The sequence below is a fragment of the Sus scrofa genome, chromosome 2, assembly GCF_054392235.1.
Source record: "Sus scrofa isolate SSC_HxYL_T2T_F1_AM1 chromosome 2, Sscrofa_HxYL_maternal_Yorkshire_Landrace_v2.0, whole genome shotgun sequence".
In the NCBI taxonomy this organism is placed as follows: Eukaryota; Metazoa; Chordata; class Mammalia; order Artiodactyla; family Suidae; genus Sus; species Sus scrofa.
In genome coordinates, this window is record NC_139384.1 from 83,430,494 (window position 1) to 83,455,182 (window position 24,689).

The following is a 24,689-nucleotide window of genomic DNA, read 5'->3' on the forward strand; positions in this document are numbered from 1 at the left end:
TGCCTGAGGATGTTGGTGACACAAGAGCAGGGCTGTCATCACCTTTGAATCCTCAGAGCCTAGAGCAGTGCCTGGCACTCAGTACCTCTGTTCCTTTTGTTCATTCATAGTTTCCATTCATATGCAGTCAGGGTGCACCTGCTGAGTTTTTACACTTGCACAGATTCTTGTAACTATCCCTCAACCAGAGGGCAGAGAGCAGTTCCAACTCCCTAGTGCATTCCTTTGAGCTGCCCATCTGCAGCCAGACCATCACTCTGTCCCCTGGCCACCCCTGCTCTGTCCTGGGCCCTATAGTTTTATCTCTCCCACAATGTCACAGCGTACAGCTTTTGAGACTGGCTTCTGTCACTCAGTGTAATATATCTGAGACTCATCATGCTAATATGGGTTGCAAGAGTTTATTCTTTGGGGGAGCTCCCTGGTGGCTCGGCAGGTTACGGATCTGGCATTGTCATTGCTGTGGCTTTGGTTCTTGCTGTGGTCCCTGGCCCAGGAACTTCCTCATGTAGTGAACTTGGCCAAAAAGATATTTTTTTTGTTCTTTTTACTGTAGAGTCTAATTCCCTTATGTGAATGTACCACAGCTGGTTTATCTGGTATGGTTCCTTTTAATGTTCAATGTTGAATTACTATTAAAAGCTCCAATCACAAGAGTGGCAGCATACAGTAAACCAAGTAGTAGTATTCCCTGAACAAGCAGCCTGCACGTTTACAAGCACTGACTTGCCCTTGAGTGCTTACAAATGGATCACACATTTTAAATGATATGTAAGTAATACAAAAATCGTATTTCTGTAAAGGACTGTCACCTGCAGAAGTCATTAAGAAATGTAAGTTTCTAGAGCTCCCTTGTGGCTCAGTGGGTTAAGGACTTGATGTTGTGCCAAGGGTTAGATCCTTGGCCTGGGAACATGTCCTGGGTTGCACCCAGAAAAAAGAAAGAAAGAGAGAGAGAAGTGTAAGTTTCTCTCTAATCTTAATGTCTCCCTCACCTCTTTGTGAGAATACAATGTGTGTCCTCTTGGACCTTTTTAATGAATTTGCCTAGTTTATAGCATACATAGCTGCATTTTCTTACATAGATTCATTCCTCAAATATTTGCAAGTCTGCTCTGTGGCCGGCGCTGTATATCTTGGAGATGTTTCTTGAAGAAGGTACCTTGTTCTTTTCAATAGCATCATGGTATTACAGCAAGGATTTGTTTCATGTTTTTTAATTTATTTAATGTTTTCCCTATTGGTGGACATTTAAGTTTTCAGCTTTTTGTGACTTCAGGTAATGCCACTAGGGATATGTTGCCCATTTATCTCTTTTTTTAAAACAACTTTATTGAGATGTATTTTATGTACCATAAAATTGGCCCATTTAAAGTGTGCACTTTTGGGAGTTCCTTTGGTGGCTTAGTGGGTTAACAACCCAACATAGTGTCCATGAGGATGCAGGTTAGATATCTGGCCTTGCTCAGTTGCTTGAGAATCTGGCCTTGCTACACACTGGGGTGTAGGATTCCATGTGGCTGTGGCTGTGGCCGTGGCTGTGGCCTGCAGCTGCAACTCCAATTTGATCCCTAGCCCGGGAACTTCCATATGCCACAAGCGTGGCCACAAAAAGAAAAAAGATAAAATAAAAATAAAGTATACAGTTCTGGAGTTCCCTGGTGGAGTTCCCTCATCCTTAACCTGGTAGTTCTGTGACGAAGTTTCAGTCCCTGGCCTGAGAACTTCCACATGTTGCAGGCTCGGTCAAAAATAAATAAATAAATAAATAAAAAATAAACTGTAGAGTTCAGTGGGTTTGGGTATAGCTAGAGAATGCAGCCATCACCACTAATTCCAGAACATTCTCATCACCCATAAAGAACCCCATGGCCATTAATGATCACTACCCACCTGCCTCCCCCAGGCCCTGACAACCACTCACCCATTCTCCATCTCCATGGATCTTCTTGTTCTGAACGTTTCCCAAGCATAGAATTTTTGTTGTTGTTGTCTTTTTAGGGCCATACCTGCAGCATATGAAGGTTCCCAAGCAAGGGGTCCAATTGGAGCTGTAGCCACCGGTCTATGCCACAGCCACAGCAACTTGGGATCCGCAACCTACACCACAGCTCATGGCAACGCCTGATCCTTAACCCACTGAGCGAGGCCAGGGATCGAACTGGAACCTGCATCCTCATGGATGCTAGTCGGGTTCATTTACTGCTGAGCCACAACGGGAACTCCCCATCCATAGAATCTTAAATTGTGTGTCCTTCTGTGTCTGCCTCTCTCACTGAGCATCGTGTTCTCAAGGTCTATCCACAAGTGTGTCAGTGCTTCGCTCCTTTATTTCGCTGTGTGAATGGACTTCATTTTGTTTAATCAGCTGACAGACATTTGAATTGTCTCTACTTTGAGGCTATTACAAATCCTGCTGTTTTGCACACTGGTGAAAGGTGTTTGTATGTTCCGGATGTGAGTGTTTCTGTAGGATACATTCTGAGAGGGGGAAAAAGACACCTGACTTTCAACTAGCTATTCCTCCTCTGACTATGCAGGAGACAATATCCTGGGTCTCCAGGATGCTCAGGGGTCATTTTCTGCAGAGGCAGAAGCAGACCCTGCTCTCAAGAGAGAATCCACACCCCATCCCCCGCCCCAGTGCTCCTTGACTCTGCATCCACCTATAGCCCAGGCTCATGGGGACACTGCAGGCGCCATCACCTGTCTTTGAATTGGCACTGGAGAGACCTCCCACTCAGATGCAAACCCCAGAAACTTGAGGCAAAGAAGGCAAAGCAAAACGGATCTCCTTATGAGGAATGAAACTTATGGGAAGGAAAATATACTACTCTGAGGTGTCACAATAGAAGGACAGGGTTTCTGAGAAGGGGAAGGGGGCAGATGGTAAAATGTTGTTTTTATAACAGCGGTGCTGCAGTGTCTGCCTGGAAGGGTTGCTGCTGCATTTGGCATGATGCTGGGAGAGAAGCGAGTATGAAGTGTTTGGCCCAAATGACGAACCCCGCAAATATGCCCTGGAATGAAGGCAGCACAGAGCTCTGGGCGCTCCCTCAAGCGTTTATCTCGATTGTTTGTTTTGAAATCATGCACAACTGCTTTTAGGGTTTCAGGTATTTAAATAGGCGAAACCCAGCAGCTGGTCTTGCTTGCGTTAGAATGAGATGAGTCAGGATGACACTAATTAACACCTACTGAGTACCTACTGTGTGCTGGGCCAGCAAGGGAACCCTGAGCTTTGTAGGCTTCATTTTATTTACCACTGCGACCCACAGAGGCAGACAAGACTTATCTTCTCTGTTTACGGGTAAAGAAATGGAAACTCAGGGAGTTCCTGTCATGGCTCAGTGGTAATGAACCCGACTAATATCCATGAGGACACAGGTTCGATCCCTGGCCTCGCTCAGTGGGTTTGATTGGGCTTGCCTTGAGTTGTGCGTGGGTCGCAGATGCAGCTCGGATCTGGTATTGCTGTGCCTGTGACGTAGGCTGGTGTCTACAGCTCTGATTGGACCCCTAGCCTGGGAACGTCCATATGCCCCAGGTATGGCTCTAAAAAGCCAAAGAAAGAAAGAAAGAAAGAAAGAAAGAAAGAAAGAAAGAAAGAAAGAAAGAAAGAAAGAAAGAAAGAAAGAAAGAAAGAAAGAAAGAAAGAAAGAAAGAAAAAAAGAAAGAAAGTGGAAACTCAGACAGGTTTATTAAGTCACTGGCTGAAGGTCACCGAGCCAGCAAACGGAGGGTCCAGGCTTTGGATCCAGGCACCTGCTTTAAGCCACTGCGTTCCTTTGCTGGTGTCGTGTGTCCAGGGGAAGATACAGAGGTCCGGGGTAGTTTCCCCTCTTGTCCCCTGATGGTACAGGCAGGAATCCATCAGCTCCACATCTGTCCCTTGTGGTCCCAGCAGCCCATGTCTGTCGGCCAGGGTCAGCTGTTTCGGGCAGGGCTGCCCCCATCCATCTTCCGTCTTCCTGCGTGTCAGCCTTGACCAGGGCACTGAGCAGAGCCCTTGCCACCCAGGCAGGCCTGTCTAGAGGTTACCAGGAGGTCCTTATGTGGTTGTCCATGGTCATTCATGTGTAAGGATGAAACAAGTACTTTCTATTCAATAGAAACGGAAGAATCTGGCTGCTTCCTATTGCCATCTTGCAGCCTCAAGGATGCTCTTTTAATTGGCTCAAGCTGAGCAACAGCTGGGGGAGGTGCCTAGATCCTCAAATTATGGAGCTCAGCCATCCACATTTAATCTAATCCTAAGCATGACATTTGTGTCATAAAAAAGAGGATCGAGGAGTTTCCTGGTGGGTCAGCGGATTAAGGATCCAGTGTTGTCACTGCTGTGGCATGGGTCACTGCCATGATGTGGGTTTGCTTCCTGGCCCAAGAACTTCCACATGACACCAGCCAAAAAATTTTTTTTATCCTGAAATGGTGGTAAATGGGAGTTCCCATCGTGGCTCAGTGGAAACAAATCTGACTAGTAACCATGAAGATGCAGGTTCGATCCCTGGCCTTGCTCAGTGGGTTAAGGATCTGGTGTTGCCGTGAGCTGTGGTGTAGGTCACAGACATGGCGGATCCCACGTTGCTGTGGCTGTTGTGTAGGCCAGCAGCTACAGCTCCCATTAGACTCCTAGCCTGGGAACCTCCATATGCCGTGGATTTGGCCCTAAAAAGACAAGCAAGCAAGCAAGAAATGGTGGTAAATGCTTTTAAAATGCCATGGTGGTCAAGCTGCTGGGACTTCTAGAAGAGGAACTGGGGCCAATATTAGGACTTGGGAAGGTTTGAGAGGTGGCTCTTTGTTCAAAGCCACAATTTTTGTTTGTTTGTTTTAATGGCCTTACCTGAAGCATATGGAAATTCCTGGGCCAGAGATTGAATCTGAGATGCAGCTGTAACCTACCCAGGATCTTTTAACCCACTGCACTGGGCCAGGGATCGAACCTGAGCCACCGTAGCAACCTGAGCTGCTACAGTCAGATTCTCAACCCACTGCACCATGGCAGGAACTCCCCATGTCCACCCCCAGGTTTTTTGTGGTTGGTAGTGGTGGCTCAGTGGTTTTTCACTGTGCAGCCAATTACTGCAATCTTAGGACATTTCCATTACCTCCTCCACTCAAAGAAACCCATATCCTTTAGTGATGATGCCCCTTTTCTCCTCTCCCACCACCAAGGCAAATTTTGAATGAGAGAGAGAGGAGGGGGAGGAAGGATGGGAATTCCCGTCCACCATCACCTGAGTTATGTTTCAGAGTCCTCATCTGTTTCTCTTTCCACCTTTCAAGCAGAGCTAGAACATTTTATTCCATTTTTTCCCCCAAAATTATCTTTTGCTCTGTTTTGGGAACTGACCTAATACGGGGCTGGGAATGGAGATGCCAAAACCAGAACTAAACAAAGCTGAGTGTTTGTCGGAGCCCTGGGCTGCTTGCTGACATCCCAGTCCCGGTCCTGCCCAGCCCTGCACCTGTAGAAGGTATATTTCCTGAGAAAAATAAAGACTCATCTCAAGTCTCGATGTAACAGGAAAGTCATTTAAAATATTTTCCAGGTCTTCTGGTGCCTCTTTAAATTTCAAAAATATTATTTCCTCCCTCCCAACCAAGCTTTTGATGAGAATGCCTTTCTAATGGAATCAGGAGCTCCTGCTGTGGTACAGTGGGATCAGTGATGTCTTGGAAGCGTTGGGATGCAGGTTTGATCCCCGCCCCGGCACAGTGGGTTGGGGATTGAGCATTGCCACAGCTGAGGCATAGGTTGGAACTCCAGCTCAGATCTTATCCCTGGCCCAGGAACTCCATATGCCACAGGGTGGACAAAGAAATAAAAAATAAAATGGAATCAATTTTAGTGTATCTTCTTAGAATTAGTTAGGCTTAAAATCTGAAACACCTCCAAGATTTCTTCTTTGGGTTTAATTAGAATAATGGGTGCAAGGAGTTCCCTGGTGGCCCACCATTTAAGGATCCCTGTTGTCATTACTGTGGCTCAGGTTTGATCCCTAGCTTGGGAACTTCTGCATGCTGGGGCTACAGCCAAAAAAGCAAACAACAAAAAGAATAATGGGTTTAACAATGACAACCAAAAAAACCCATTTTGCTCCCTTTCTCAGAGCACTCTGAGGTCTGGCTTTGGGGCTGAAACTTTCGCAGGGCCAGAAATAGAATGTCCTTTTTTGCCCCTAGGATCAGATGAGGGTTCGAGATGAGAGAGGAGATGGCGGGTAGGATCATTATTCCTAATTTTGCCTTGTGATGCTTTATTTTCATTTCTTCAGAGATCCCTGTGTGCTGCTGAAGGGATCTCAGGCTAGATTTCTCAGTCCTGAGCCACTCAAAATACCCTGTAGCCCAGAAACTGGTGATCACTTTCAAGCAGTGGAGGGTCCTTCCCCCTTGAGACAGGCAAGGGCTCCGCGAGCTGGCCTGAGGCCTTGCGTTGCCCAGAGCGGGAGAACTCGGCTCTTGAAACTCTCACAGCAAGATTCCTGGCCTCACTCATTTATCTTACATTTCTCAGTAATCTTGCATATTTGAAGCATGACTTAGCAAGAACTACGATTTATTTTTCTCTGCGACCCTAGAGCTTCTTCTTATTTAAGGGTGCGTACTTGGATGTTGACGTGGCAAGAAAAATAGATGTATTAAAGCGATTTTCTAGTAATACTTGGACATGGAAGGATCAGCCATGTTGGTAGATTTCCAAAGAGGTAAATAGTCATCACAGAGAACAATGAAAAGGACAAAACGTGTGTAAACATTAAGGGCAGGGCTTCTGTTAGACTGTTAGGGGGGAACCAGGAGGCTAGGGGGTGGCTGTTGGTCTGTCTTGATCCGTTTCAAGCTCCTGTGTCAGAATACCACAGACTAGGCAGCTTATAAACAACAGAAATTGATTGCTTAGAGTTCTGGAAGCTAGAAGTCTGAGATCACGGGGGCTGGTATGATCCACGGGGGACCTCTCTGGGTCACAGACATCTTGCCGTGTCTTTAAATGACATATAAGGGGGAGCAAGCTCTCTGGGGTCTCTGTGATAAGGGCACTAATCCCATCTTGAGGGGTCCGCCCTCCTGACTTAAGCACCTTCTCCAGGTCCTGCCTCCTGCCGTGGTCACATGGCGCTTTGAAGCTTGGGGCCCAGTCTGTGGGCTCATTCCCAGCTATAGCTCACCTTTTCAAGCCCATGGTGTGCCGGAGGCTCTGCTGTGAGTCTGGAGACCTGAGTGAGCTGTCATGTGCCATGTCCAGCTCTCGCTCCAGAGTAGAATCATAATGAAGGGATCCCACAGCTAAGAAATGGGTTTGAGGACCCAGAGCTCCCCAAGGAGACTTTTCAGGTTTGGGGGCACCCATCTATGACTCGGTGACACCAGCATCCGGGCAGAGGCTCTGCCTTCTGTCCTGGGCTGGTGGACAAACATCCATGCACCTAGCTCTGGCCAGGCCTTCCTCTCTTCTGCAGGACTTCTAGTCCCTTCCCATCTACACAATGACACGCCACCAGCCATTCTCCCCCCTCTCTCCTGAGTCAGTCCCTTCCCAATGGGTCCTGCCCATCATGATACACACCTGCAGTTATGTCTTCCATTTTCAGAAGCTCTTTCTCAGCAGACCTCCCCTTCCAGCTGTACTCCGTCCCTCTTCTCGTTCTAGCAGAGAATCTTCTTCAAGACTTGTCTGCTCCTGGGTCTCCAGTGCCGTGGCTCTTGGTCTCTCCTGAATCTACCCCAATTCCGGTGGCTTTTGCCCACACCATTCCCCTGGAACTGCCCTGTCATGGTCACAGTGACCTCTATTTACTTCACTGAATCCAGTGGTCATTTCCCAGCCCCCAGTTCACTTAGATACCACTTTCTTGTACTTCTTTGGCCTTCGCTTTTCAGGCTACTTTGCTAGCTTTCGTCTATTTTAGGGTCTCTGAATGATAGAGAATGGAAGAGCCCAGCCCTGGGCCTCTTCTCTACTCTTCCTTGATGAGCTCATCCAGGCTTATAGCTTTAAATATGTCGTCTGGGGGAGTTCCCGTCGTGGCGCAGTGGTTAACGAATCCGACTAGGAACCATGAGGTTGCGGGTTCAGTCCCTGCCCTTGCTCAGTGGGTTAACGATCCAGCGTTGCCGTGAGCTGTGGTGTAGGTTGCAGACGCGGCTCGGATCCTGCGTTGCTGTGCCTCTGGCGTAGGCTGGTGGCTACAGCTCCGATTCGACCCCTAGCCTGGGAACCTCCATATGCCGCAGGAGCGGCCCAAAGAAATAGCAAAAAGACAAAAAAATAATAATAAATAAATAAATATGTCGTCTGTACACTGCTGGCTCCAGCCCACATCCTCTATGCACTGAGGGCTCCAGCTTACTCCTTGCCCCTCAGACCTTCACTTATATATCTGCTTTCTCAGCATCCCAGTTTGGATGTCTGAGCCTCTCACACCTTTAAAACTCAACTCCTGTGTGTACTGCAGGCCTGCTTCTCCTTCAGTTTTCCTGATCTTGTCCTTTTAATTACAAAAAATCTGGAGTTCCCGTCATGGTGCAGTGGTTAACAAATCCGACTAGGAACCATGAGGTTGCGGGTTCGATCCCTGGCCTTGCTCAGTGGGTTAAAGATCTAGAGTTGCCGTGAGCTGTGGTGTAGGTTGCAGATGCGGCTCAGATCCCAAGCTGCTGTGGCTCTGGCATAGTCCAGCGGCTACAGCTCCAATTCGACCCCTAGCCTGGAAACCTCCATATGCCGCAGGAGCAGCCCTAGAAAAGGCAAAAAAAAAAAAAAAAAAAAAAAAAAAAAGTCTTTGACAGACTCTTGACTCCTTTCTCTCACACTACACATCCAACCTATTAGCAAATTCTGCCGACTGTAGTATTTATCCAGAATCTGACTGCTTCGAGCCCCTCTGTGCTGTCACCCAGGCTGGACCTTGTCACCATGTCTCGGCTGCATTATCTCAGTGGCCTCTTAAATGCTTTCTCTGCTTCCACCCTTTTCTTTCTTCACTTTTTCTCAACTCAGCAGCCAGAGGGACCTGGTTAAAACGAAAGTCAAATCAGATCATTCCTGGGCTGAAACCCTCTGGTCGCTTCCATTTCACCTTGAGCAAAAGCCAAAGCCCCTGTGATGGTCTGCATGGACTTTTTCCTCTTCTTTGTCTCCTGGTTCACTGAGCTCTCATCCCCAGCCAGATATGGTCCCACCTTGGGGCCTTTGCACTGACTGTTCCCTCCCCAGGAATGCTCTTCCCCCAGATACCTGAAAAGTTCTGCCCCTCACTTTTCTTATCTCTTTGATGAGTCTTCTCTGGGGCGGGGTGGCACATATGACAGCCCTGTAAAAATTGCAGCCCCACCCCCGCAGCCTCTGTCTTTGTTCCATTTCTCCCCTTGGCATCTGTCATCATCTGACATAGTTTATATTTATCTTATTCATTTTCTTTACTATCCCCATCCCCCCACTACCTACTAGAGTATAATCTCTGTAAGGGAAGGGAATTGGGTCTGCTTTGACTCCTGGGCAACGAGTGGCCCAGGTTAGGCATTCATTCAGTGTTTTTTTATTGAAATCAGTGAACAGCAATAACACAACATGTCAGTCCTCTTTCCAGAGATGGGGTTTGGGGTACTCACAACCGCATGTCAGAGCCTCCCTTTGGATGGGGAGTCCAGGCAGACTGCACAGTGTCCCTGGTGACTCCCATGCTGTCGGCTGCTGGTGTCTCATCTCCAGAACTAGGGACCAGCATGGTCACCAGTCCACATTACCACTTAGCTACGAGGTAACGGCCCAAGAGTCTGGCCTCAAATTCCTGGTCTCCCTGGAGCCCAGGTTCAGATGCTAACAGCATGGGAATCCACCTTCCCTTCTCAGGCACATGCATCCATTCTGTCCTGCTTATAACAGGAGCAACTCCCGGCTGCCACCTTAAGAAGACAGAGTTTCTGTGCAAAATCAATCAATCAATCAATCAATCAATCAGTCAAATGTTGACCCTTGTCACTGAAGCCACATGCTTCCCATTCAGTCCTCATGTTTTAAGATCCTTGGCCGCCCTTCCCCAAAATAAGACCATGGCCTAGAACTCTACACTCCCCTTGTAAGAAAGACAGGGTGCTGCCCTCTCCCTTTCTCCGTCCCAGAGCCTCGAGGGTCCATGTGCAGCCCGCACTGCTCCGCAGAGCTGGAACCCTGTTGGCTTTGAGTTCAGCTCATTTTCTTTTCTCTGCGGGTCAAGATTAGCCAACACAAGGGACCTCCCTGCCGCCTCTTTCCGGGGCTGTGTGTTCCTGTGCTTCCTGCCATCTGGGGGCCCCGATATGGCCTGGCTTCCTCTTCCAAGAGCCTCCCCTCTCTGAGTGGGGCAGCAAGAGCAGGCACCGGGGCGCCAGATGCTGCAAGTTTCTTCCGGGACGGTCCCAGGAGGTGTTTCTAATGCTGAATCCACAGTTCTATTTGTACCTATTTCATGCGCAGTTGACGTTCTCAAAAGTCTTTTTAATTAGGTATCTACTCCTCTGTTCTTACGTGTTTTTCAAATAGCTTAATCCCTGGGTTGTTTCAGTTTGTCTAATCACTGCACGGAAAACCTGGGTGCAGCTCTGAGCTGCCCCATATTGTTTGCTTGATGATAAATAAATTCTTTCCTCTTGGAGAAAAAGGCACTCTCTCCTCCCAGCGCTAGGAAGGATTGAACAAGTCCCTCCTGGGATGCTTTCCGAGGAGAGAGTTGGTCCTTCTTGGGTTTTGTTATTTCAGAACAAATATGGTAAACTGTTTTCCCCTTGGTTACTATAGAGAGGAGATTATTTGCCTTTCTCTTCGGGCTTCTGAAAATAATAGATTACATATTTGGGAGGGTTTTTTTTTAGATCTGGTTAATGTGAGATAGAGGGGATTGCTCCGGGGATGACATTGTTTGGTTTGGGAAGTATTCTCGCCGTTGCCCAGCAACAGGCTCTTGGAGACGGGAGTGGACTGCGTCGTCCCTGGCAACCGTTGTTACTCAGCAAACAATGAGGGCCGGCAAACAGCGCCAGGACTGCGGACTCCAGGTTTTAATTGAACATCTGCATATATTTTTCTCTGGTGAAATGATGTTTAATTTGCCACGACAGGTAGACCTGGGTCCACCTGGGGTCTACTTCGAAGAAAGCGTATTGTCACATTGACATCTCATCTGTATAAATCAAGAGGAGCTGTTGGGGAAAAACTTTTAGCCACTTGAACATGTCCTAGATCACTCTCAACTGGAGACTTATTTCAGACTTAAGTGGAATGTCTTTTTTGATCTAATTCCTTGTGTTTATAAAATCATTACCTGTCCAACCTACTTAACACATGTCACTGATAAGCAGCAACTCCTCAGACGCTTTTCAGCATGAAGTTTTTACTCCTGTTGCTCAAGAATATCAGAAAAGCCAGGCGTTGAACCCTGACAGCTCACAGGCAAAGACAGTCACATTCGAGGTTGGCTGGTGATGAAAACCGGACCCCCAACCTCCGGTTCTTCAATATCGCTCTTAAGAAGTTGGGAACTGAGGTGACACTCGGGGCAGTGGGACCATCAGGCTTATTAGGGGAAGCCAACAGGTTTCCACTAAATCCTCACTCTGCTGAGGGGCACTTTGCAGCCACTGGGGTGGATTTTGATCAAAACAGTGTCACTCCTCCACTAGAGATAGCGATTGTTTACCGGGTCCGTTGCTTAGGTAAACATGGCTCCTGGTAGTCATTCAAAGCTGGTGACACATTTCTTTCCCTCCTCCCTGCGCCACCCTCCACCCCCGCCCACCAGCTAGGGCTATAAATTGAGAAATGTTAGTCAGGGCAAGTTTTTGGTGGGGATTCGATCCTGCCTTATTCATCTCAAGTGCAGTCCATCTGACTAATGCAGCAGCAACCACAGAAGCGCCGCCTGTATCAGAACACGGCAGCCCACAGTCAGTAAAACAGCCCTCATGGGGAGACTTGCTTAGTCGTCTGCATTTTTGTTTCTTTTTGAAGGATGATCCGCTCTGTGGCTGAATGCCCCAACGAACCACATGTTGACTGCTCCTTTGTACCAGCCTTCTAGCTAATGTCTTGTGATGATTTTATTTTATTTTATTATTTTTTATTTATTTATTTATTTATTTTGTCCTTTTTTTTTTTTTTTTTTTTTTTGCCATTTCTTGGGCCGTTCCCGCGGCACATGGAGGTTCCCAGGCTAGGGGTCGAATCGGAGCTGTAGCCACCGGCCTACGCCAGAGCCACAGCAACGCGGGATCCGAGCCGCATCTGCAACCTACACCACAGCTCACGGCAACGCTGGATCGTTAACCCACTGAGCAAGGGCAGGGATCGAACCCGCAACCTCATGGTTCCTAGTCGGATTCGTTAACCACTGCGCCACGACGGGAACTCCTTGTGGTGATTTTAAAGTATCTGAACAACTTTCCCTATTTGCCTTTGCAACCCAAACTTATAATAGGATGGCATCTGTGTTCTATAATAAATAAAGCAAGCTATTAAAAAAAAAAACTTATTAGCTGCCATCCCTATTAGATGCAGTAATTAAAATCCAGTTACATCAAGTGTTGCTGGAATCAAAATGAGTAAGTTCTGACTTACATGAAGATTCCCCCAAAGATTAATTAGAGTACATGGTTCTGGGAGTTCCCATTGTAGCTCAGTGGAAATGAAACTCAATAGGATCCATGAGGACATGGGTTTGATCCCTGACCCCACTCAGTGGGTCAAGGACCCAGCGTTGCCGTGAGTTGTGGTATAGGTCACAGACGTGGTTTGGCCTGGGAACTTCTATGTGCTGCAGGAGTAGCCCTTAAAAAAACCAAAAAACCATGATTCTTCCCACAGCTAGTTGCAGCAGGATAGTTGTAGATCATTTTACATTAAGAAAGGTAGATCCTTCCAAAAGAAAGGATATTCTGCAATCCAGAAAATTGTTTCGTACTTGGTCTTAGTTTTTTGGTTTTGTTCTTATTTTGTTTTGTTTTTTTAGAGGTGCCTACAGTATACGGAAGTTCCTGGGCCAGGGGTTGAACCCGAACCACAGCAGTGACCCTTGCGACAGTGGTGACAATGCTGTGTCCTTAACCACTAGGCAACCAGGGAACTCCCTGGTCCCAGTTTGGGCCAGTCATTTTTTTCAGGAATTGTATCCTGATTTTTAAAAATTTTTTTAAAAAATCGATCATTTAAAAAGTTTCCCATGGAACTTCTTTCCCCCCACATCAGACCTTGCAGCTTGGGCACCTAAGGTCTCTGGGTTAGATCATTCCTCCATGTGGTGAAAGAGCTGTGCTAGGAGATTTTAAGGCCCCTCCAGTGCCGTGATTTCAAGTGTAAGTTCTTCATTTTTAGGTAAAGTGACAATGGAGAGGGGAGGTGGGGGTAAACTAGTGGGTCCCGGGTGTGCTATTGGTAAGATAAAGCCAGCTTCGTCTTACCCAGATCCGTCACAGAAGTACTGCCTGTCACCTGTGGTTACTGGCCGTCCCTGGGGATGGTGAGGGGGACAGGAAGTGCCCTGGTGCCAGGCAGCACCATCCTGTGCTGGGTTGTCACCAGAATCACTCCAGAAGATGCTGTCAATGAAGAAGCTCCAGGCCTGTCCCTTGTCATCCTCCTCCCTCTGCTGTGTGGGGTGCTCTGATGACTTGGACAGTGGAGAGGGGATGAGTTAAATCAGTACCTTCCCCACCTGCCATAACACAAAAGTAGGACACCAGTGAAACTGCACCCAACACAACGAGATCGGTGGCGTCTTGGGAGCACTGAGACGCGGTTCGATCCTCAGCCCTGCACAGTGGGTTAAGGATCTGGCATAGCCCAGCTGCGGCCTAGATTGGTCTGATCCCTGATCCCGGAGCTCCATGTGCTGCAGTTGGTCGAAAAAGAAAAGAAGAAGAAAAGAAACTGAGCCTGAGACCCTGGGGCCAGAGACCCTCCAGTGGAAGGCAGAGCTGGCGGCCAGCCTGGTGAAGGTGGGCAGCACCAGGGGCAGCCCCACTCAGCAGGGCCCTCTTCCACCTGCTCACTCCAAAATATGTCTAGAGGATCATGATGGCTAACATTCCGGGGGCTGGGAGGGGGCCTCAAGGATGATTGGGACCCGAGACTTTGTCTTCCCGAGGACGGCTGTGTGATAGGAAGCAGGTTCAAGTTTGTGAGCACGGAGCAGGGTTTTGGTTGATGTGGAAATGCTGTGCTGGCGAGGCTGTGGCCTTTGACCAGGGGTTCTCCCTGGCAGTGGTCCTGCCCCAGGGGCCCTTGGTGCTGTCTGAGGCTATGTGTGGTCGTCAAGATGAGAGTGCTCCTGACATCAACTGGGTGGGGCCGTGGAGGCTAGTCCACGTCCCACAGCACCCAAGGCGCTCCCCCGCAATGGAGAATGATGGGCCCCCAAAAGTCTCTGGTGCTAAGACTAAGATACCCTGGCTTAGAGCAGCTCTTCCCAAACTTTAATGCACATACAAGTCTCCTGGGAATTGTGTGAAAATGAGGTTGAGGTTGTAATTTACCAGCAGCGCCAGAAAAGGTGAAGCAGTGCCTCTCATCCACAGCTGACTTTGCCCCCAGGGCACATTGAGTGATGTCTCAGCCATTTATGATTGTCACAACTAGGAGGTGCTCCAGGCGTCAAGCAGGTGGAGGTCAGGGATGCCGCTCAGCACCCCGCAGGGCCTGGGAAGGCCCCACATCCAAGAGTGATCTGGCCCCAGTGGCCACAGTGCTGAGCTGGGAAATCCTGTGCTGAGGGGTGGAGTGATTTGATGCAGGGTTTTAAGTGCTGCTCATTGCAATGATTGGTCCACTTTGAAGCTGCTGCTACTGGTGGTTCCCCCACCCCCTCCTTAACTAGGCAGTTTTTCTGTTCTAGCTGCCACAGGAGAGGGGACGTGGAGGGACAGGTGCTCTATAATTCATTCCCACGAACCATGTCCCATAACATGAGCTAAATTGTAGAAGCTTCTAAAGCAGAACTCTGAGCCCATGTTATTGAGTTCTCTTTGGTATGGCGACTGGGGAGCAATTTCAGACAGCGGGAGACTTTATAGACTTGTGCTTCCTATTAAAAAGGGGGGCACCCTCTTCAGATCCAGCTCTGCCACTTCAGGTCGTGTGGCCTTCGGCTCATCTCTTGACCTCTCTGAGCCTCAGTCTGTTTGTTGTTGTTAGTTAATTGGGCTGATACTGGAGTAGCTTCCTGAGAACTGAGATCACACAGGGAACGTGCTGTGCCCCAGTCTGGTGCGGCCATCACGCCTCTTCTGTTCCACTGGGTTATATTTATTTATTGAGCCCCGGCTGTGATCCAGGCTCAGGGTGAGCACCTCTAATGCATCATTCTACCCCTTTCTTGGATTTAAAAAAAAAAAAACAAACCAAGGCTGTGGCCATTGTCCCAGCAAGTGACAGATGAAGAGTGTTAAGCCTTTTCCCTGATGGAGTTCAGCGGGGGGGTGGGGTGAGGGAAACAGGCATCTGTTTCTTCAAAGCGCTCGAGGAGGGCTCTCAGGTAGCTAGGATGGACCATCTTCAGGTCGGAGGGTCTGAGCTGCCATGTGAGTGTGAAGGCCAAGGCTTCAACACTTAGGGTGGTGTTTGACCTGCTCAAGAACCACAGACCCTTGACATCTGTGGCCGGACCCCCACATCTGTCATTAGGCTTCTGATACTTGTCCATCTCCAATATGTGTGCTGCCTGCAAGCAGATCCAGAACTTGCAGGTGCACGCCAGGGACACAGGGACTGTCTAGAATCCTGAGGGGGACTGGGTGGACCCTTCAGGGCCAGGTCACCCGTTAGATGTGGCCCCCAGACCCTAGGAGATACCCGATGACTCCACCAGCCCAGGGGCTTAGGAAATGCAGGAGCAATGGCCAGTTTGGGGGAAAGAAGCTCCCTTTAGGATTTGCAGGAGCGGTGCCCAGGTCTGGGGGGGCGTCCGGAAATGGGAACCTGGAGCTGGGCCATTGGACGGAGCTGTGAGGTCATCCACGATGCATGATGGAGCCGGGGGAGGGGACGAAGCGGGGCCAGAGCAGGACCTGAGAAGGCACCATCTGAGAAGGCACCATCAGAAATGAGGAGTCAGGGAGTTCCCGTCGTGGCGCAGTGGTTAACGAATCCGACTAGGAACCATGAGGTTGCGGGTTCGGTCCCTGCCCTTGCTCAGTGGGTTAACGATCCAGCGTTGCCGTGAGCTGTGGTGTAGGTTGCAGACGCGGCTCGGATCCCGCGTTGCTGTGGCTCTGGCGTAGGCTGGTGGCTACAGCTCCGATTCGACCCCTAGCCTGGGAACCTCCATATGCCGCGGGAGCGGCCCAAGAAATAGCAACAACAACAACAACAACAAAAGACAAAAAAAAAAAAAAAAAAAAAGAAAGAAATGAGGAGTCAGAATCCCAAGGAGCAACACCCACCACTAGGGAGAGTTCTGACCACCCTGAAATCTGGCCCTGAAGACCCCGGGGACAGTGGAGGGAGGCAACCCCCCCAAGGCCATGGACCAGCATCAGAACCACAGCCTAGGATTCTTTGCAGAGCTGGAGGAACCCACACCCAGACCTAGAACAGAGCAGTCACCTTCTCTGTGAAGGACCAGAGAGGAAACATCTAGGCTTTGCTGTCCCCATCACAGCCACTCAGCCCTGCCTCTATAGCAGGAAGGTTGCTGTGAGCAAGGTCAGCTGGGGGTTCAGAATGCCAGGAAGATTTGGGGGTAGGAATGTCAGGTTGGGATCTGGGCCTGCTGGAGGAGGACATGGGCCAGGAGGGGGCAATTCTGAAGTGGGGTGCAGGGCTGAGAGCTGAGGGGAGAGGCTGTGTCAGAAAATGGGGTGACAGGGATATACTTTCAGAGCAGAATCCCGGGATGAAGAAGTTATCTGCAGAGAAAAACCTGTATTTTGGGATTCCCCCCCCCATGTGTATGTGTGCAAATATGCAAACACTGGTCTCTCCCTTTTTTACTCTAAGAAGCTCTTGCTTTTGCCCCCTGGGACTATGGGACTAGTCCACATGCAGTTTAATAGAAACATCTGGAGTACGAGAATGGCAGTAGTACCTTATGAATGGTTTTGGCCATTTTTCTCATGTGTGTGTGTACACATGTGTGTGCACGTGTATGTGTTTTGTGTAAGTGTATATATGTATGTCCTGTGTTGTTTCCATGTGTGCATGTGTTTGTGTATACATGGGTGTTTGCAAGTGTTTGTACACGTGTAGGTATGCATGTGTGTGTGTTGTGAGTATGTGTGTCTGGGGCATTTGTGTGTGCATGAGTAAGTGTATGGCACTTCTCATGCCCATGCACACAGACAAGGACCCGATGTGATGAACTGCAGGCGCCTCCCTGACCCTACACAACCAGGGGAGAATTTCCAGTTCCTAGAACCCAAGTCTTGCGGCATTTCCGTGATTACAAATATGCAGTGGCATTGAATTGCCTGCCAGAAGCACATTTTCCCGGTGAAAATGTCAGGGCAGGCTGAGGGGTTTTTTTAATTCACATTTTTCCCCTGAGTCTGTGACATTGCCAGTGGCAGCTGAAGTCAGACCACAGCCGAAACGAGGTAACCAGACCTCAGGTTGGACAGTTTTGACGTGAGTAGTCAAGTCACCTCTCTTTAAGAGGAAAGTAAGAGGATGTTGCCTCCTTACCATGGGGGGAAGGGAGCTGTCCTTGGAGTTCAGGCTGGCCTGTCCCACGCGACCCCGGCCCCCTGGGGCCAGCTGGGTGTCTGGCTGCCTCCCCCTCTGCATGGTGCTTAGAGCCCTACAAGGGCCATTTTCCAGGGCTGGAGCCTGATCCTCATTCTGCTGGAGAGAGAGGGAAAGTTTGGCTCCAGAGAAGAAAACAGGAACAGAAGCCCAGTTCTTACCGAAAGGAAAAGGAATTTGAATTCTGAAGATACTTCATTCCAGAGTGACTCGGAGCCAGCTCTGGTCCTTCAAAGTCCATTGCTGCAAAAGACAAAAAAAAAAAAAAAAAAAAAAAAACACACCCCTGAAAATTGACCAAGGAATGCCAGGGCACCCAAAAGGTTTAGGCAAAGAAGGAACCAAGGATCCTTTGATGTGACTTGAAATTATGATGCTTGGAAAGAGTGGGTCAACTTTCAAGACTTCAGTTATTTTCCCGTCTCACTCCACGCTCTTTGTCTGACAGGATTGCAACAGTTGGGTGCCCAGGTCACTGCAGTGCCCTCTTTGTGATTCTCATTCTCGACTTTTCTGTGAGTCCATTGTACTCAAGTGCTGTTTGTTCCCCTCATTTCCCAGACGCTGCTCATTCTCTGAGAAAAGTGCTTCTCAGTCGGGGCGATCCTGTCCCCCACCCCGGGATGCTCGGCAGTGTCTGAAGACTCAGGGCAGGCAGGGGGCTCCTGGGTCTGGTGGGTACAGGCCAGGGTTGCCATCAGCACCCACAGTGCCTGGGCCAGCCCCCCACAGAGAACGACCAGCCAAGTGTCTGCAGTGGGAAGCCTGCATCAATGCCTCCTGGGAGGGCAGGGGGACATGGGAGTGATCCCAGATCAAGAAAGGATGTGGTGGGGAGTTCCCTGGTGGCCTAGTGGGTTAAGGATCCAGTGTTGTCACTGCTGTGGTGTGGGTTCAGTCCCTGGCCTGGGAACTTGCTGTAGGCATGGCCAAAAAAAATAAAAGAAAGGATGTGGTTTCTACCATCATGGAGGTTAAAGGATCCACTTTTCAGAAAGGAGATGGACATTTAGATCTCCAAACATATGGGTCTCCTGGGCATATGGTGCTCAGCAGGGGCCACCCACCAGCAGGGACGGTTGAGACAGACTCTAAACCCCACATGACTTGCTCCCGAGACGAAGCCTCAGACTGAAGGCGACCCAGGGGAAGCAAAGGGCCCTGATTTTTCTGGACCCTCTGATATGCTAACCCTGCGAGTATCAACACAAGGATCAGGCCAGACCCCAGGGTTTGAAACAACCTGTGCTCTTCAGAAGCATCTGAACGTGTTGCTTCTTATCCAGAGGGACGAAATGAATTGCCTTCTTGGGGCCCAGTGAACTCTGGTGCCATCCAGATGCCTCCAGGTACCAGCGGAGCATGAACTGATGCCCCTGAGGAGGCAGTGTGTCTGTCTCCAAAGTAAAAGTACCAGGCCCGAGGCTCCCCAGGGCGGAAGTTAATTGGCCAATCAGAACAAAGGGGACGAAGAAGCGCCAGGCTTGCTTTTCCCTAATTACCCAGAGAGGGGAAGCTGCTTTCTAAATACCCACCAGACCTCTGTGAGGCAGGTGATGCCTCCACTTGGCCTACAGAGGGACAGGAATAGAAGGGAAAGTGCTTCGGGTCCTGGTGAGTCAGCGCTGGGCCAGGAACAGGGCCCAGAAATTGCCCTCTGCTTTTTCTGCATTTCCTTTCCTGTCATTACTGGTTACTAGGTAACCAGAGTATTTTCCTGTAAACAGCAGCCTCTTCTCTTTGTGCCCAGGCAGATTCATTCACCGAGGCCCTAATCCAGGGCTGCTGGCCGTTGGTCTCTCCTTTGCCCCCTCACACACACTCAGGAACCTTCGCCCGCGTTCCCACTGGTGGGTGTTACTGGGCAGCGTCTCCAGAAGGTCAGGCGTGCCTGGTAAACGCCACACCAGGGAGGAGGGGAAGCTGCAGCAATGGCCCTGCCCTCTCCAGATTTCCCCAGTCTGCCCTTATCTGGGACCAGATGGCAAATGAAATATGCTTGGCTCATAAACAATAAGCAATAAACATAAACATAAATGTGCTTGGCTCATAAACACTGGGCATGTCTCTGTGCCACAGAGAGCCCTGGGCGAACCTGGCCAGGCTGGACCACTGTCACGTTGGAGGAAACGACCACTGATGAAGAGAGTCGGGGGAAGAATGCTCAGGTCTCTGCTCGGGGAAGAAAAACAGGAGAGAGGACAAATGAGGGTGATGGAAACAATGGGGAGGACGCCCCTGGAAGGATCCGGTTCCTAATGTAAGTTCCAGTTCAGAGCGGAAGCACAGCCGCCCAAGGTGACTGCGACCACCCAGGAGCCTGACTCTGCTGAGCAGCGAGAAGGAAAGCAGAGGACTGCATGTTGTGTCGGGCTGACTGGTGCCCCTGTCCTCGGGCTAGCTACCTCCCTGTTGCCCCCGGGGGAAGGGTCACCCTAATACTGCCTCACACCTTCCAGAAAGACTCCTGAAACTGCTGGTCTTGCCTTCAAGGACTATTGGCTTGGCAAACCAGCGGATTGAGAAAGGCAGCATTGAGAAAGGCAGCCGTGCTGGCGCTTATTCTTTGTGGCTGAAAGCTAATTGCCGGATGGGTTTTTTTGTTTAATTTTTTATTATGGAAATTTCAAACATCAACAAAATCCACACACAGGACAATGAACCCCACGTAGTCGCCATGGACCTCTGTGCTTATCAGCATCCTGCCATTCTTGTACCACCTAAACCTACACCCACTCCCCATCCTTCACTAGTTAGTAAAGGTTTTTTTGTTGGTTCGTTTTTGGTTTTTTTTTTTTTTTTTTTTTTTTTGCTGCAACAGCCACATGGTCCAGGGATCAAACCCATGCCACAGTAGTAACCAGAGCCACAGCAGTGACACCACCAGATCCTTAACACCCTGAGCCACCAGGGAACTCCAGTAAAGATTTTTTAAGGTTAAGATTTATAGACAGTAAATGGGCAAACCATAGCTGTCCAGTTTTGACAAATGCATAGTCCATGAAAAACACACCCTATCCCATGAGAATGTGACTATCCACCTCTCTCTGACCCCACCCCCCCTTCCCAGTCAATCCCTGCACCCACACTCTTCTCAATTTTTTTTTTTTTGACTTTGGATTAATTGGCTTTGCCCGTTCTGTATTTTGTATATATTTTTTCAGATGTCTTCTTTCACTCAGTGTGATGATTTTGAGATTCACCCATGTGTTAACGTTTGTCAGTAGTTCATACTTTTCTATCAATGAGTAGAGTTCCTCTATCAGCTTTTTGGCTATGTGTGTGTGTGTTTAGTGGTTGCTTGAGGGATTACACTACGCACCTTAACCTACCACAATCTGCAATTTCTCGTTTATTCTTCTGATGGTGGACATTTGGGTTATGTCTCCCGTTTGGCTAGAAAACTGCTATGAACGTGCTTGTACAAGCTTTTCAAAGACATATGTTTCCATTTCTCTTGGATAAACATCTGGGAGAGGAATTCTGGGTTAAAGGGTAGGTTTAAGTTGTGAGAAAACTGCCAAACCTTTTTTCCAATGTGGGGCTATCATTTTACATCCCCACAAATGTATGAGAGCTGCAGTTTCTCTTCTGTGTGCTTACATTTGTTGTTGTCGTAAGATATATATTTTTTCGGCCTCAACCATCGTGTGTGGAAGTTCTTGAGCCAGGGGTTGAACTCGAGCCACAGCAGTGACAACACCAGGTCCTTAACCCACTGATCCACAAGAGAACTCCAGATTTTTTATTTTAGCCATTCTAGCAAGTGCTTAGAGGCATCTCATTGCAGGTTTAATTTGCATTTCCCTAGTTACTAATGTAGTTGAGCATGACTTCATGTATTTTGGGGGCATCCGTACATCTTTGTGAAGTGGCCTGTCCAAGTCTTTTGTTCATTAGGTTGTTTTCCATTATTGAGTTGTAGGAGCTTTTTATATATTGTGGATAAAAGCCCTTTGTCAGATACACATTTTGCAAAATAGTTTCTCCAAATTGTGACATATCAATTTGGGTGTTTTGTTTGTTCGTTTGTTTGTTTGTTTTTAGGGCCGCACCCATGGCACTTTCCCTGGCCAAGTTCCGAGGCTAGGGGTTTAATCAGAGCTGCAGCTGCCAGCCTACACCACAGCCACAGGAATTCCAGATCCTAGCTGCATCTGTGACCTACACCACAGCTTGTGGCAATGCCGGATTCTTAACCCACTGAGCAGGGCCAGGGATGGAATCTGTATCCTCATGGATACCAGTTGGGTTTGTTACCACTGAGCCGCAGTGGGAACTTCCTCAATTTGGGTTCTTAAGGAAACCTTTTAAGATAAGTTTCAAATTTTGACGAAATCTAAGGTATCAATTTTTTTCTTTATGTTTACTACTTTCTGCATCCTGAGAGACCTTTGCCTATACCCCCATTTTCTCCTAGTAGTTATAGTTTTAGCTTTTATGTATAAGTCTATGATCTAACTCAAAATCATTTTTGTGTATTGTGTGAGGTAGAGATCAAGATTCATCTGTTTTTCTCTTCCCATATGAATCATTCGTTCAAGCAAGTTTCCTTTCTCTGTTGAGTTGCCTTGACACCTTTGTCAAAACTCAATGCAGGCAGAAAAGTGCTGGGGCTTCATTAGAAAAAAAATCAATTGACATTGTAAGTATGGGTTATATATTTCTGGATTAAATTTATTAATTTTTGTTCTAATTTTTGCATATGTTTTTATCAGAGATATTGGTCTAAATACTTTTTTCATAATAGCTTTACCAAGTTTTGGTGTCAGGGTTTGTTTGTTTGTTTTCTTTGGGTTTTTTTTTTGGGGGGGGCTCTTTTTTCTTTTTAGTGCCACACCTGCGGCATATGGAGGTTCCCAGGCTAGGGGTCTAATCGGAGTTGTAGCTGCTGGCCTACACCACAGCCACAGCAACACCAGATCTGAGCTGCGTCTGCAACCTAACCACCGCTCACACCAACGCCAGATCCTTAACCCACTGAAAGAGGCCAGGGATCGAACCTGCGACCTCATGGTTCCTAGTCAGATTTGTTTTCGCTGTGCCATGATGGGAACTCTTGGTGTCAGTTTTGCTGACCTCATGAAATGAGTTGTGATGTATTCCTTTCACTATTTTCTGATGGAATTTGTGTGTTAATTCCCATCCCATTTGATTGCATTCACCAGTGAAACTGTTTGTGCCTGGAGTTTCCTTTGTAGAAAGGTTTTCCGTAATGTATTCAATTTCCTTGTTAGATATATAACATTCATATTTTTTATTTCCTCTTGCGTCAGTTTTGGTGTGTTGTGTTTTTCAAAAAAGTGTTCATTTGATCTAAATTGAACTTACTGGCTAAAGTTGTTCATAATCATTTCTTAGTATCATTCTAATTTCTAGAGGTATTCGTAGAGGTATATCTCATTTCATTCCTGACACTGGCAATTTGTAGTTATTTTTCTCTCCTTTTCTCTTTTGTTCACATGAGAGAACAAAACATGTTCTCTTTAATAAGAGGTTGTCATTCTTTTTTTAGGTTGGTTTTTTTTTTTTTTTTTTTGGTCTTTCCAGGGCCTCATTTGAGGCATATGGAGGTTCCCAGGCTATGGGTCGAATTGGAGCTATAGCCAATGGCCAAAGCCACCCAGGTCCGAGCTGCATCTGTGACCTACCTCACAGCTCACGGCAGCGCCTTAACCCTAACCCATAACCTACTGAGCGAGGCCAGGAATCGAACTGGAACCTGTGTCTTCATGGATGCTAGTTAGATTCGTTTCCACTGAGCCATGATGGGAACTCCTCTTTTTTCTTTTCTAGGATTTTTTTTAAAGAACAGTTTTAGGTTCACAGCAAAATTGAAAGGAAGGTACAGAAATTTCCCATATATCCATTGCCTTCACACATGCACAGCTTCCCGCATGACCAACATCCCTCACCACATGGTACACTTGTTACAATTAATAAACCTGCCCTAACATGTCATTATCACACAAAGTCCCTACTTTACATCACGCTTCACTCTTGGTGTTGTACTTTCTATGGGTTTGGACAAATGTGCAGTGTCATACAGAGTATTTTCACCGCCCTAAAAATCTGTGCTCTAATCCATTCCTCCTTCCCCTGCTCCTGGCAACCACTGATCTTTTTACTGTCTCCACAGTTTTTCCTTTTCCAGAATGCCATATAGGTGGAATCATACAGTATGTATGCATTTACTTTCATATAGTACAGTTGACCCTTGAACAACACTGGTTTGAACTGCATGGGTCCACTTATTTGTGGTTTGTTTGTTTTTTTTTCAATAAATATGTACTACAGTACTGCACAATCTGTGGTTGGCTGAACCTAAGAATGCAGAATTGCGGAGACAGAGGGCCTATTGTGAAGTTATACTCAGATTTTTAACTGCACGTGGAATGCCCTTAACTCTGAGTCGCTCAAGAGGCAACTGTAATATGTACTTATGTTTCCTTCATGCCTTTTCGTGGCTTGATAGCTCATTTCTCTTTTGAGGAAATTTCAATTTTGAGGAAATTTTGGTTTTGTTCATTTCCCCTGATGATTGGAGAGGTTTTTAAAAATTCTATTAGTTTGTCCTTTATTATTTCCTTCTTTTAACTTAAGTTTAATTTGCTTGTCTTTTTAGTGGCTCCTCAGGTTGAAAACTTTATTTTAAGCCTTTGTTTTTTAATGTAAGTTTATAAAGCTAAACTTTTCCCTCTAAGCATTGCTTTGAATGCATCCCACAGATTTTGATATGTCATGTTTTCATTCTTATTTAGTTCAGAATATTTTCTCATTTCTCTTACGGTTTATTCTTTGATCTGTGGGTAATTTTAGAAGTGCATTTTTTACTCTCTAAATATTTTAGCATTTTAGATATCTTATTGATCTCTAATTTATTCCATTATGGTCAAAGTACATACATGTTCTGTATAATTTCTTTCTTTTGAAATGTATTGAGACTTGCCTTATGGCCTAGACTATGCCCTAT

The 24,689-nt window shown here is 47.6% G+C and overlaps 1 protein-coding gene across 21 annotated transcripts in view; it reads left to right on the top strand.

Annotated features, from left to right (window-relative positions):
* The window catches only part of RFX2 (regulatory factor X2), a 107,327-nt gene that overhangs the window by 25,043 nt on the left and 57,595 nt on the right, over positions 1 to 24,689 (top strand). For 4 of the 21 annotated variants that reach the window (XM_085013170.1, XM_085013172.1, XM_021083997.2 and 1 more), the window contains exon 2: positions 19,796 to 19,976. The exons of the other annotated variants lie outside the window; for them this stretch is intronic. The gene's annotated coding sequence lies outside the window, so the exon portion shown is untranslated. The remainder of the gene's footprint in view (positions 1 to 19,795; positions 19,977 to 24,689) is intronic. 21 annotated transcript variants of the gene reach the window in all.